Raw genomic sequence first — 11,313 nt, 5'->3', positions numbered from 1 at the left:
ATTGGAGGTTTGGACATGCGCAGCTGATGAAAATTGGGAGTTGAGGGGTGTTTTTGATGAAATTGAAAGAAAAAGGACTAACATGATGATCGACCTAAAGTTGATGGGGGTAAACTGAAATTAGTCCTAATTTTTATTTGGGTATTTTTATTGGGGTGTTATATGTTATGGAGTGGGGTGTTTTAGGGTGGTATTAAAGAGTTGGACCGGGTATTGGAGGCCCAAATCCTTTTTTCTTCTTCTCTCTTTTCTCTCCCCTTCCCCGAGCACTCTCTCCTGAGCTCTCTCTCTCTCCGTCGGAAGTCCAGCGCCCGCCGCCATCGTCCGGCCGAGCAAGGCTGCCGCACCGGTCCCGTCTGGACCGGCGTCTCCTCCTCTCTCACCCTAGGTCGGTGAGCACTGCCACAACGCCGTTGAACGGGAGGAAACTCGTCCCGCAGGGCCGACTGTTTTCTCGCCAGAGCTCCCTCCTCCGGCCGCCATAGCCGGCGATTCTTGGCTCGTTTTGAAGCTCTCCTCCCGTGCATCAATCCCTCCAAAGGTGTCTCTCCCTCTTGAACTAGGTAAGGAGATATTTGGTGTTGAAGCTCTAGGGTTTTCTAGAATGTTTTCGTTCGATTGACCTAGTTAGGCTTGGAATTTGGTGTTGTGCTAGTTAAAGAAGTTGTAGAGTGAGTTGAGAGGAAGTTGCTGTTAAAATTTGGTAGGCATAGGATGTAATACCCTAGTTTTTCATATCAATTTTCCTTGTATTATTTCCGGAATTAATGAAGGAATATTTATGGAAATTGTTATTGGTTTGTGCGAAGTTGAAGTTTCGGGAGTCAATTTTAGTAAGGTGTCTTGACTTTTAAGAGGCCAAAAGTTGACTTTCTTATCCGTAAGTTATTTTCAAAATCTTTCTTCATGACAGTTGTAGAGTTTGGCGATACGAGTTTGTAGACACGCGGCACGCGTAAAACGGATGTCGTATGAAAAAGTTACGGTCAAAGGAAGTTAGTTTCCAGTTTTGGAAAGTGTATAAATAGAAAGAGGGAACCCTAGAATTCAGAAAAGCCTCCATTTTCTCTCTCCTCTCTCCCCGAGCTGCACGCACAGCCGGACCTTCGCCGGCATAGAACTTAGCCGTTCAGCCACCAAACTGGACGTTGACAGTCCTGTTCGGTTTGCACGGGTCACCTCTCCATTCCTAGGGCAGTGCCGCTTGTCGTCGAGCCGCCTAGACGCCGCCACGAGGCAGAGGAGCTGCTGTGGTTTCATAGGAGTTCTTCTTTTTCCGGCCACCAATCGAGATGCTGTTGGTTCCTTTAGGTTTGCACGGACCTCCCCTACGCAACTGTGCTAGTCTTCAAGGCTGTCGACCGGCGTAGGTAGTGCAGCTAGACCCGACGTCTCCGTCGACACGTCACCGATCGGAACCACCGTTTGCAGCGGCGACAAGGAGCAACCTTAGGTGAGTTTTTGTCCTCTCTTCCTTCTGGTTGTGGCTAGGCATAGTTTGAAGCAAGATATTGAGGTTTTGAGCGCCAAAATTACAGATTTAAGCTTGAGGTCGTGTTGGAGTTTCGGGGTGTTTTTCGGCCGATTCTGGCCGAATTGGTTAAAACCTCAGGTATTAAAGTTGTTCACCATGCTTCAATCTACAAGTTTCATGTTTTGAGTTTGCCCAAATTCAGAAGTTTTGGGGTGGCGCGTGGGGCCCACTCGCAGCCGTCTGTGGTGGCGCGTGGAAGCGCGTCCGGGCAGTGTGAGTGAGTTTGGGTGGCCGTGTTAACTAGTTGTTGTAGTTGTTGAGTGTGTTGTTGTGTGATAAGGCTAAGTGCTGTTTTGGTAGTGCATCTTAGGTCCTATGTTAATCATTGAGGTTGTTAAGTTGTAAACTTTAGAAGTTTGGTCTTGGAGGTAGTATGGGTTGTTGTTGTGTGTCTAATGACCTTGGGAGGTCTTGGAGGAACGATTGCCATTTTTGGGCAACCTTTAGGTTAAGGGTACTTTAATCATTGTTGAGAAATTTCTAAGGTTTTAATTGTGTAATTTTAGGTGATTTGTGAGGTTGTGGTTAGTTTGGCTCTTGTGTTTTTGTGAAGACGCAGCGGGAGTATTTAGGTGAGTAAATCTCACCAAGGTTCACATTTGGACCGAATTATTATGGTTATTGATGATGATGATTGTGATGATGATTTTGATGATGATTATGATGATGATGATGGATGATGATGATTGTGATGATGATTATGATGATGAAGATGATAATGATTATGATGATGATTATTGTTGATGATTATGATGATTTTAATTTAAAAATTTTATTTTTGGTTGTTTTTAAAATATATGAGCTTGATCGCCAACGGCTCATAGGTAAGATAAAACAAGTTTTCCTATTATATGATTATTTTTAAGGTTCATGAAATTATAATATTTTTGGTTCTTGATAGGTTATTCTTGTGGGAATAACTATATCTTGTGCATATAAATATATCTATGTGGAAGGATATAATTTTATGATGTGCTATTGGGTTGTGGATGTTGATTTTATTATATTGTGATTTGTGGTTTAGATAATCAAACCGGGTTCCAAACCTTTAATCGGGTGATTGGTTACGGTTATGATGATTCTACCCTTATGTGAAATGTTGTGTAAATAGTCAAATCGGGTTACAAGCCTTTAATCGGGTGATTGGTTATGGTTATGATGCTATTTTTATTTTGCGATTTGTTATTGGACAGTCAAACCGGGTTCCAACAAATTGTTGTTGCAGGTCATGAGTGGTATTTATTAATATCTGGGACTCATGAGTACATGTTATTTGTAAAAGTGTTGAAAATGTGGTTTTAACATTTTTCTTAATTGTTGCCAATTAAATTCATTGTTTTGAGTATCTCCTGAACTATGCTTAATGCATGAGATTTTCAATTTTAATTGTGTGATTTTTAGTAGAATTCCTGAACTATCCTTTTTGCAGGATTCACTTATGATTTTGATTGTTTGGAAATTGTTGTGTTTTCTTATTTACTCCCTTTTGAATTTTCTTGTTTGAGGCGATTCCTGAACTAAGTTCTAAGCAGGAATTTTCGTTTTTATTTTAAGTAAAGTTGGGTTGAGTTATTTTTGAGAGTTACTCATACGGGCTTTTTAGCTTACCAAGTTTGTTGTTTACAACCCGGTGCACCAATTCATGGTGTATGGGTTAGACCTGCAGGTATTGATCAGCAGGGTTTTTAGTTGTTGTATACTTTGATATTTTATATTTGGTAGACAACATTAATTTCATTCGAGTGTTTTCATTTCTTGACTTTCAAGTTTATGTAAGTAATGAAATGTAATATTAACTCGATGTTGAGTTGTGTTGAGATTACATTTCTGCAATTGAGATTTGTCTTCTTTAAGTTGTTGAACAGGTCTTAGGAATTATATTATTGTGAGTTATCATGCCCAAATTTTTAAAAATTTATCCTTCGAAAATTGGGGTGTAACATAGGAGGTCGCGTGAGTTGGCCTCCGGCCGCTGTTGTTTGGGGGATTTTTAGGGTTTTATTCGTGTTATAATTAGAGGAGTTTAATGAAGTGATTTGTGGAATTTTTGGAGGAGTTTTGATAGGTTTGGGAATTTTTAGAGTTTGGTAATTTTAGCGGTTATTTAAGGTAGAATCCGGCCGTTGGTTTAAAGTCGTATAATCTATAGAGGGTTATATTAAGGCTGCCGGTATGTTCGGTGAAGTTTGGGCCATATTGAGGGAAGAATGGCGAAGTTGGGCAATGATGAGTGTGTTGGAGGCTCACATTTAATTTTGCCCATTTTGTATAATTATTGAATTTTTAATTGGGAAATTGATTATATAACTGGAACAGGACGTGAGGAGGCTCGAGCAGACGAGGCCCCAGATCGACATCAGGCTTAGGCCTAATTTGTGAGTAGACTTTTATTTTAAATAATGTGCATGCTATGGTTCTTGGTTGAACAATTTCTTTTGTTGGAGCATTTGACTTCATTTTAATTTTGACGATTTTATTTCTCTTGGAGAGTTACCGAAAATGAGATTTTCGGTGAATATAAATATGTATTTATGAGGAGAGTATGTATATAAATGCTAGCTAGCCATATGTGTCTGTCCACCTTAATGGCGTAGCATATAACCGCATTATGGTGTGACATGAACGTTGGACGTGAGTGTAGTATCCCTATGTGAGTGTTTAATTCTTATAGGGGGTATGGACACATATTTATACACCCGTCTGTCCACGTTAATGACGTAGTGTATCACCGCATTAAGGCGTGACATGAGCGTTGGACGCGAGTGTAGTAGCCCTATATAATTCTATAAAATTATATAGGGAGTATGGACGTGTGTAAATACATACATATATATTTTAGAGCTTGAGAAGCTCGATATTTAAGAGATGAAAGTTTTATCATTGGAGGCATGCATTCGATTTTTCCTTGGAAATTGAATCGGGAAAGCATAAATATTTTATTTATTCTTTTATTCAAATTTATTTTTGTCCACTCACTTTAACGTTATTAAATGTTTTCCCCAGGGCCCTTCGTTTTAAAATGTCCAGTCTGTAGAGTTCGGGTTGGCACTAGTAGGAGGCGAGGCGTAGTTACCCACTTTTTCACCACTTTTCACCAGTAGGTTACCGGCTTAACCTACTAGTGTATTTTCTTGTTTCCGCTAGTATTAGTAGCTCTGATTACCCTTGAGGATAATGTATATTAGCTCAGTTGTGTGCTAAGTCTTGGATTTTATTTTCGAATATTCGAAGGTTGAAGTTTGTTATTTCATTTGGTATTTATGTGATGGATTAGAAGATGGTTTTTGTTATATTGTTGTGGTGTTGTGGGAAGCGGGTGGCTCCAGGAGTTGAGGTTGGATGTGTCGGTATAGGAGTGTGGTTTGAATTTTTCAGGTAAAGGTTGTCCATTTTCAAGGGAGGTTATGCCGAATTTTTCGGTAAATTTTCCTTGGAGGTGGTCCCCGTAAGACTTACTTCGGGTTTCAGGGTGAAATTCGGGGTGGGTCTTGACATGATGTCATAATTTGGCTCGACAATATTTTTAATTTCTTTATCGAAAAAACAAACACAAGTATTTTAAATTTTTCAACCCATTTCATGTAAGACGCATCGAAATGTCAAAGAGTCTATGTAGGACTCTGACATTTTAACGTATTTCAAACCTTTTTTCGTGAATTAAAGAGAATCCTTAAACATAAATAACTATCTCTAATGATCTTGGTAGCTGCAACTATATATGCAATGGTTTTAGTTCCATGTTCTCCCTAGAAGATACTACTTTTGTTTACATTCTGCATTGTAACATGTAATATCTCGAAAATTAGATTTTTTATCTTTAAATGAGAAATTATTTTCGAGCTATTTTTATTTCAATTCCTATTATTCTTTAAATTTTTTTGTGGCTTTTGAAAATTATTCAAATTTTTAGTTTGTCAAATTTTGTCTTTCAAGCCCATAAGATTAAAGTAGAGGTCGTTACGAGTTCGTAGGATTCTTCGGAGCATCGTTTGGACATCAGAGCTATTTTTAATGTTTTTTGGAAGTTGGTATTATCCAGAAATTTATTAAAAATAGTATTTTTAAGTCGGTTTGGTCTTGGCCGTTGATCTCTAAACTATTTGATCTGAACTATTGAATGAGTATATAAGGCTAGGACCTTATCAGATCGAAGCCCAAAAACACAACCAAGACCGACCGACCCCGTCTCGAGCTGCGACGGAGCTCAGCGCTCCCTTTTGTCTTTCAGTCGTCTACCGGCGCAAAACCGGTGTCCACAGGTCTGTCTCGACGTCCTCGACCTCACTATGTTCTTTGTGTTCGAAGAGGAGTTCCGGCGAGAGAGAAAAGAAGGAGAGAAGGAATTCTGGGTTCGCCGGCGAGTTTTCGATTCTGACCAAGTCGAGGTCTCTTACTGGTATGGATAGCTTCATCTCGATCTCAAGAACCTTTCCATGTTCTTGGTTTTCCCAGACGAGCTCTGAGGAGGGAGAATCGAAGAGGAGAAGCTTTTAGGGTTTTCCGGCCGTGTTCTTCATTTTCCGGCGAGCTTCTAGTTTTGATTCAGGTATCAATCTTCATCTACTCATCGAGCGTTCCTGTTTATATAACTGGAATTGAGATTGGTTGGGTGTTGGAGAAGTTGGGTTTTGGCAGTGTAGTGGACCACCGTGAGTGACGCTCTTCTCAGCGGCGACGGTGGTTTTGGGAGTGCTTTCCGGGTTTCCAAGTATATTGAATTGGTATGTCTGATTGCAAACACTAGAATTTAAGTTTGGTGGAGTTTCAAATTTTGGGATTTGGGCAGTGTGTGCAGCTACTATGTTAGGCGGCGGTGATGATTATTGTGGTGGCTTCTGGTGTTGTTAAGTATATGAACATGTGTAGGGTGCTCTAGATGTTCTGTTAATATGATGGAACAAATGTTCAGTATCAGAAGTTATTGTTTTAGTCGAAAGGAGTAAAACTGCAGCTGCTGTTATTGTGTTTAGTGTTTACAATAGCAGTGATGGGTGATTGTGGTTCACTTTTGATTTTGGTTTATTACTACTGAAATATTGATGTGTAGTAAGTTGTGAAATTGGAGGGAACAAAGTGGGGTTCCACTTGTGTGCCTTAGGGTATGCCTTAGGGTATGCATACCCAACCAGTTTTGACGTGCTATAGCAAGTTAAAGCAAACTAATATCGTTCACTCTCCGTTAAGTCCCTCTATATGTACAGTTTTCATTAGAAAAATCTGTCATTCAGATGAGCTAAATCACACAAAAGTAGACTTTCTGGAAATCAAAATGATTCTTGAGACTGTCTACAACTATCATAAGAAATAGCTACTCTTGTCATGAAAAATATCACAAAAAATGTTGCAAGTCGAAAGACACATTTAACATAAGACACATCTACTGTTTTCATCAGAAAAGTAGACTTTCTAAAAATCAAAATTGTTCTTGAGATTGAATCAATTGAAGGTAAAAGTGTTACTCTACATTTATCATAAGACACATTTACTATTTTTATTATAAATATCTACCATTGAGATGAGTTAAATCACAGAAAAAATTAGACCCTTTATGGAAATCAAAATTAGTTCTTGAGATTAGAATCAACCGAAGGTAAAAGATGACCAAAAAGGTTACTACCAATTTAACATAAGACACATCTACTATTTACATCTAGAAATGTCGTACTATTAACATTAAGCTAAATAAAAGAAAAGTAGACTTTCTAGAAATCAAAATTGTTATTGAGATTGAATCAACCGAAGGTAAAAGTTGCAAAGTCTACATTTAACATAAGACACATCTACTATGTTCATTAGAAATTTCTACCATTAACATAAACTAAATCACTGAAAAGTAGACTTTCTGGAAATCAAAATGGTTTTTAAGATCGAATCAACCGAAGGCAGTAGTTTAGTAAGATTCTTGAGATTGAACCACAGAAAAACAAAAGTTGAAAATGCTACAACTATCATAAGACAAGACTATTGTTTTGATAAGAATTGTCTACCATTTAGATTATCAAGTCTACTACTAACATGAGATAGGACTACTGTTTTTATGAGAAATGTCTCTCATTTACCTGAGGTAAATCACAGAAAAGTAGACTTCTTGGAAATCAAAATTGTTCTTGAGATTGAATCAACCGAAGGTAAAAGTTGCAAAGTCTACATTTAACATAAGACACAATTACTATTTTCATTAGAAATGTCTACCATTAAGATAAGCCAAATAAAACAAAAGTAGACTTTATGGAAATCAAAATTGTTCTTGAGATTAAATCAACCGAAGATAAAAGTTGCAAAGTCGACATTTAACATAAGACACATCTACTATGTTCATTAGAAATGTCTACCTTTAAAGTGACAAGACTCGTCCTGAATTTCATCCCGAAACCCGAGAAGGTCTTGCGGGGACCACCTCTAAAAGGAAATTCTACCGAAAATTCAGTAGAACTTGACCTGCAAAGAAACTCATAAAAACACTAGTATATCAACGATCTACATCCTCAACACCTGTAGCCATAATTTATAACTTATAAAATCTACCGTGTACATAATAGGTTAAACATATCAACTCAACCCCTGGGGCTGTTAGCTCTTCATATCCACAACCACCCACCAACCCACTATATCAACGACAGGGGTCAAGTTATTATATTTACATCAACAACTCTACTGAACCAAATTACTCAACAATTCCACATTTCATAATTAGTATGCTCGATCAATATATATCTCAAATCACAATTCAACAATCAAGCTCAACCAATAATGCTTCTAAAAATAGAAGTGATGAACTAATCCCATTGGTTTGTAGCAATCATGAAAAAGGGAAAATGTTTCACCATAAAGATGAGCCTCCCAGGCTCTAGTAACGTCCCACACTAAGCGCTCAACTCACCTATGGTGAGGACCACTAATAATGGCTAGCTAGCAATGAATAAAAACCGATCAGGGCCTCCCAAGCTATAGTAGCGTCTCACGCTAAGCGCTCGACTCACCTATGGTGAGGACCGCTAATAAGGCTAGCTAGCAATAAATAATAATATTTGATCGGTGCCTCCCAAGGCTATAGTAGCGTCCCACGCTAAGCGCTCGACTCACCTATGGTGAGGACTGCTAATAAGGTTAGCTAGTAATGAATAATAGCGACCCTAGTATGGTGACTAACAACATACGAAATCACTTAAATCCATAAAGATTCCTCAAGATCATGCGAATGGTACGGTTCCTAACCGTACTTGAAAATTATCATAAAAAAATTAAAAAAAAAAACTCAATGACGTGTCTCATACGTCAAAAATATTCTCAAGTCCATAATTATAAGCGAGATATAATTATCCAGTATAAATTGTAAATAATTTCTTAATCCAAAATACTCGCTAAAATATTCTGAAGGTCAAGATCGATATCCCATAAATAAATGAGAAAATTATAAATAGAGAATTACCGAAAATCCCATTTTCGGTAATCTTTTACATATCTCAAATTCCACAAATAGAAACGATAATAATTAAATCCAGAAATCATAAATAATATCAACACTCAAATACCAAATTAACAACCCAAGCTTAAATCCTTAAATCATGATCATCACTTAATCAATCCCTCAAACTCAAATAAATCTCAAAACCATATTATAAACTGAAATTATAATATAAGCTCGGAAATTAGAACGATAATTTCCAAAAGAGATCATGCATGCATATTCTTTTAACAAAACAAAGTGTCCACTCACCCAACAAGATATCTCCACCATTAATCATACCATACTATAGAGTCTAACCAAAACTAAATTTATCTAAGGCATTTCTTATAACCTAAGCTAAAAATCCAAAACTATCGATTCCACGTTGAATAGAATCTACCCAAAATGATCATCACAACTATAAAATTTTCCGAAAATTCCCAACAACCCCCAATGCTCTCCTATCTCTACCAAAACAAGATATACGGCTCGTTCACCATCTAAACAAACCAATGTTCACATTTTGGAAACTTTCGACTAAGTCATACGATCACCAAAATTGGTAGATCATACACCGATGGGTTTGTTGTTACGAACCCTACCTAACAAGCTAATTCGACTCACCTGAAGAGGTCGCACGTGCATCACGCGCCGCCGGCAGTGGCGGTCAGCCTCCAAGGCCGACCACCGATTCTAGCTACAAACTATACACCAAATCGTTCCTCTCAACACCCACTGCAACTTCTGTAACTATCACTGTAATACCCCGGAATTTTAATATTAGTTTCTAATTTTATTTTGGAAATTATTTAAGTAAGAGTTGTATGGATTTGTGATTTAGTGAGTGGACTGGAAGTAGTTGAGTTTTTTTTGTTCCGTGAAAATGCTCTATTTTGAAGGGTTAAGCGTTGACTTTTTAATCGGTTGGGTTTCTTGGGAAACTTCCTTCACGAAAGTTGTAGAGTACGACGATACGAGTTCGTAGACACGTGACACGCATAAAACGGACTTCGTATGTGGAAGTTATGGTCAGCGAAAGTTGTGGCTTTTCGGGAATATTTAGGTTAAATAGGAAATTTCCAGTTTGGGCCCTCAGTTTTTCAGAAACCAGATTTTCCTCCCTCTCCTTCTCTCTGTCCGACCCCGAGAGAATTCAAAGTCCTCCAGCCAACCCGACCCAGACCCGATGACCCGACCCGGCTTTTCCGGCCACTCCGACTGACCTAGACGCTGGCACCGGTCGGGTTCTCTTCCTCTCCTCCGTCTGAGCTACCCTGCGGTGGTGACTTGCGCCGATTCGGTCCCGAAGTGGTGACCCGAAGCTCGGAATTTCGGGTTAGAGACCCGGTCAGGTTTCAAACCTCCGACGACGGCGACAAGGCGAGAGATCGGTCGGGATAGAAGCTCCTTGGCGTCCTGGTCCGACTTCTGGTGGCCTTGGAGCGCGACTCACCGCGGAGAGTGGCGGTGGTGGATTCCAAACTTTCAGACGCATTTCCGGTGATTTCCGGCCGAACTAGTTGAACCCTCAGGTATAAAAGATGCTCCTCTCTTCTCAATCTACAAATTTGATGTTTTGAGTTTGCCCAAATTCGGACGTTTCGTCGTGGCGCGTGGGGCCCACTCGCCGCCGCCTGTGGTGGCGCGTGGCGGCGCGTCCGGTAGTGTCTGGGGTGTTTTGTGGTGCTGGTTAGATAATACTCTTCGATACGAGCGTGATGATTTGTGGGTTGTAGGTTTTGGTTATCTTTATTGCATGCTAGGGTTTCCCCGTGGTGTTAAGTTTCGTTCGTTTCATTTTTTGAGTAATCCGAACATGAGAATTTGGTTAGTAGTTCTATAGGATGTGTATGACGTTTCAACGACCTTTTAGAGGTCAAGGAGGAGGATTTGTCTCGAGTGATAAGCTCGTGGGTTAGGACTTGAGTTTCGGTTCGAGTCGGATAATGTTATTTTCATAAGTTACTAAGGTTAACGTTTTTGTTAATAGGTGACTTGTGGTGTGGTTTTGTGTTATATGCTTGTGTTGTGCGTGCGAAGATGCAGTTGGATTTGAGGTGAGTAACATCTCACTAAGGTCCACTTTCGGACCCATCATTTATAATTATTATGATGTTGATTTTGAAGATGATTATGATGATGATTGTGATGTTGATTTTGATATGATGATGATGATGATAATTGTATGATGATGATGAAAATGTTGATGGAAATGTTGATGATATGATGATCATGATGATAATTATTATGATGACGATGGTAATAGGTTTGATTGATGATTATGATGCTATTTTTAATATTGTGAGTAAATCTCACATGGGTTCTTAAGAAA

This window comes from Fragaria vesca, unplaced genomic scaffold (assembly GCF_000184155.1).
Source record: "Fragaria vesca subsp. vesca unplaced genomic scaffold, FraVesHawaii_1.0 scf0513155, whole genome shotgun sequence".
NCBI lineage: Eukaryota > Viridiplantae > Streptophyta > Magnoliopsida > Rosales > Rosaceae > Fragaria > Fragaria vesca.
The sequence above is the reverse complement of the archived record's forward strand: the minus strand, read 5'-3'. Positions refer to the sequence as shown.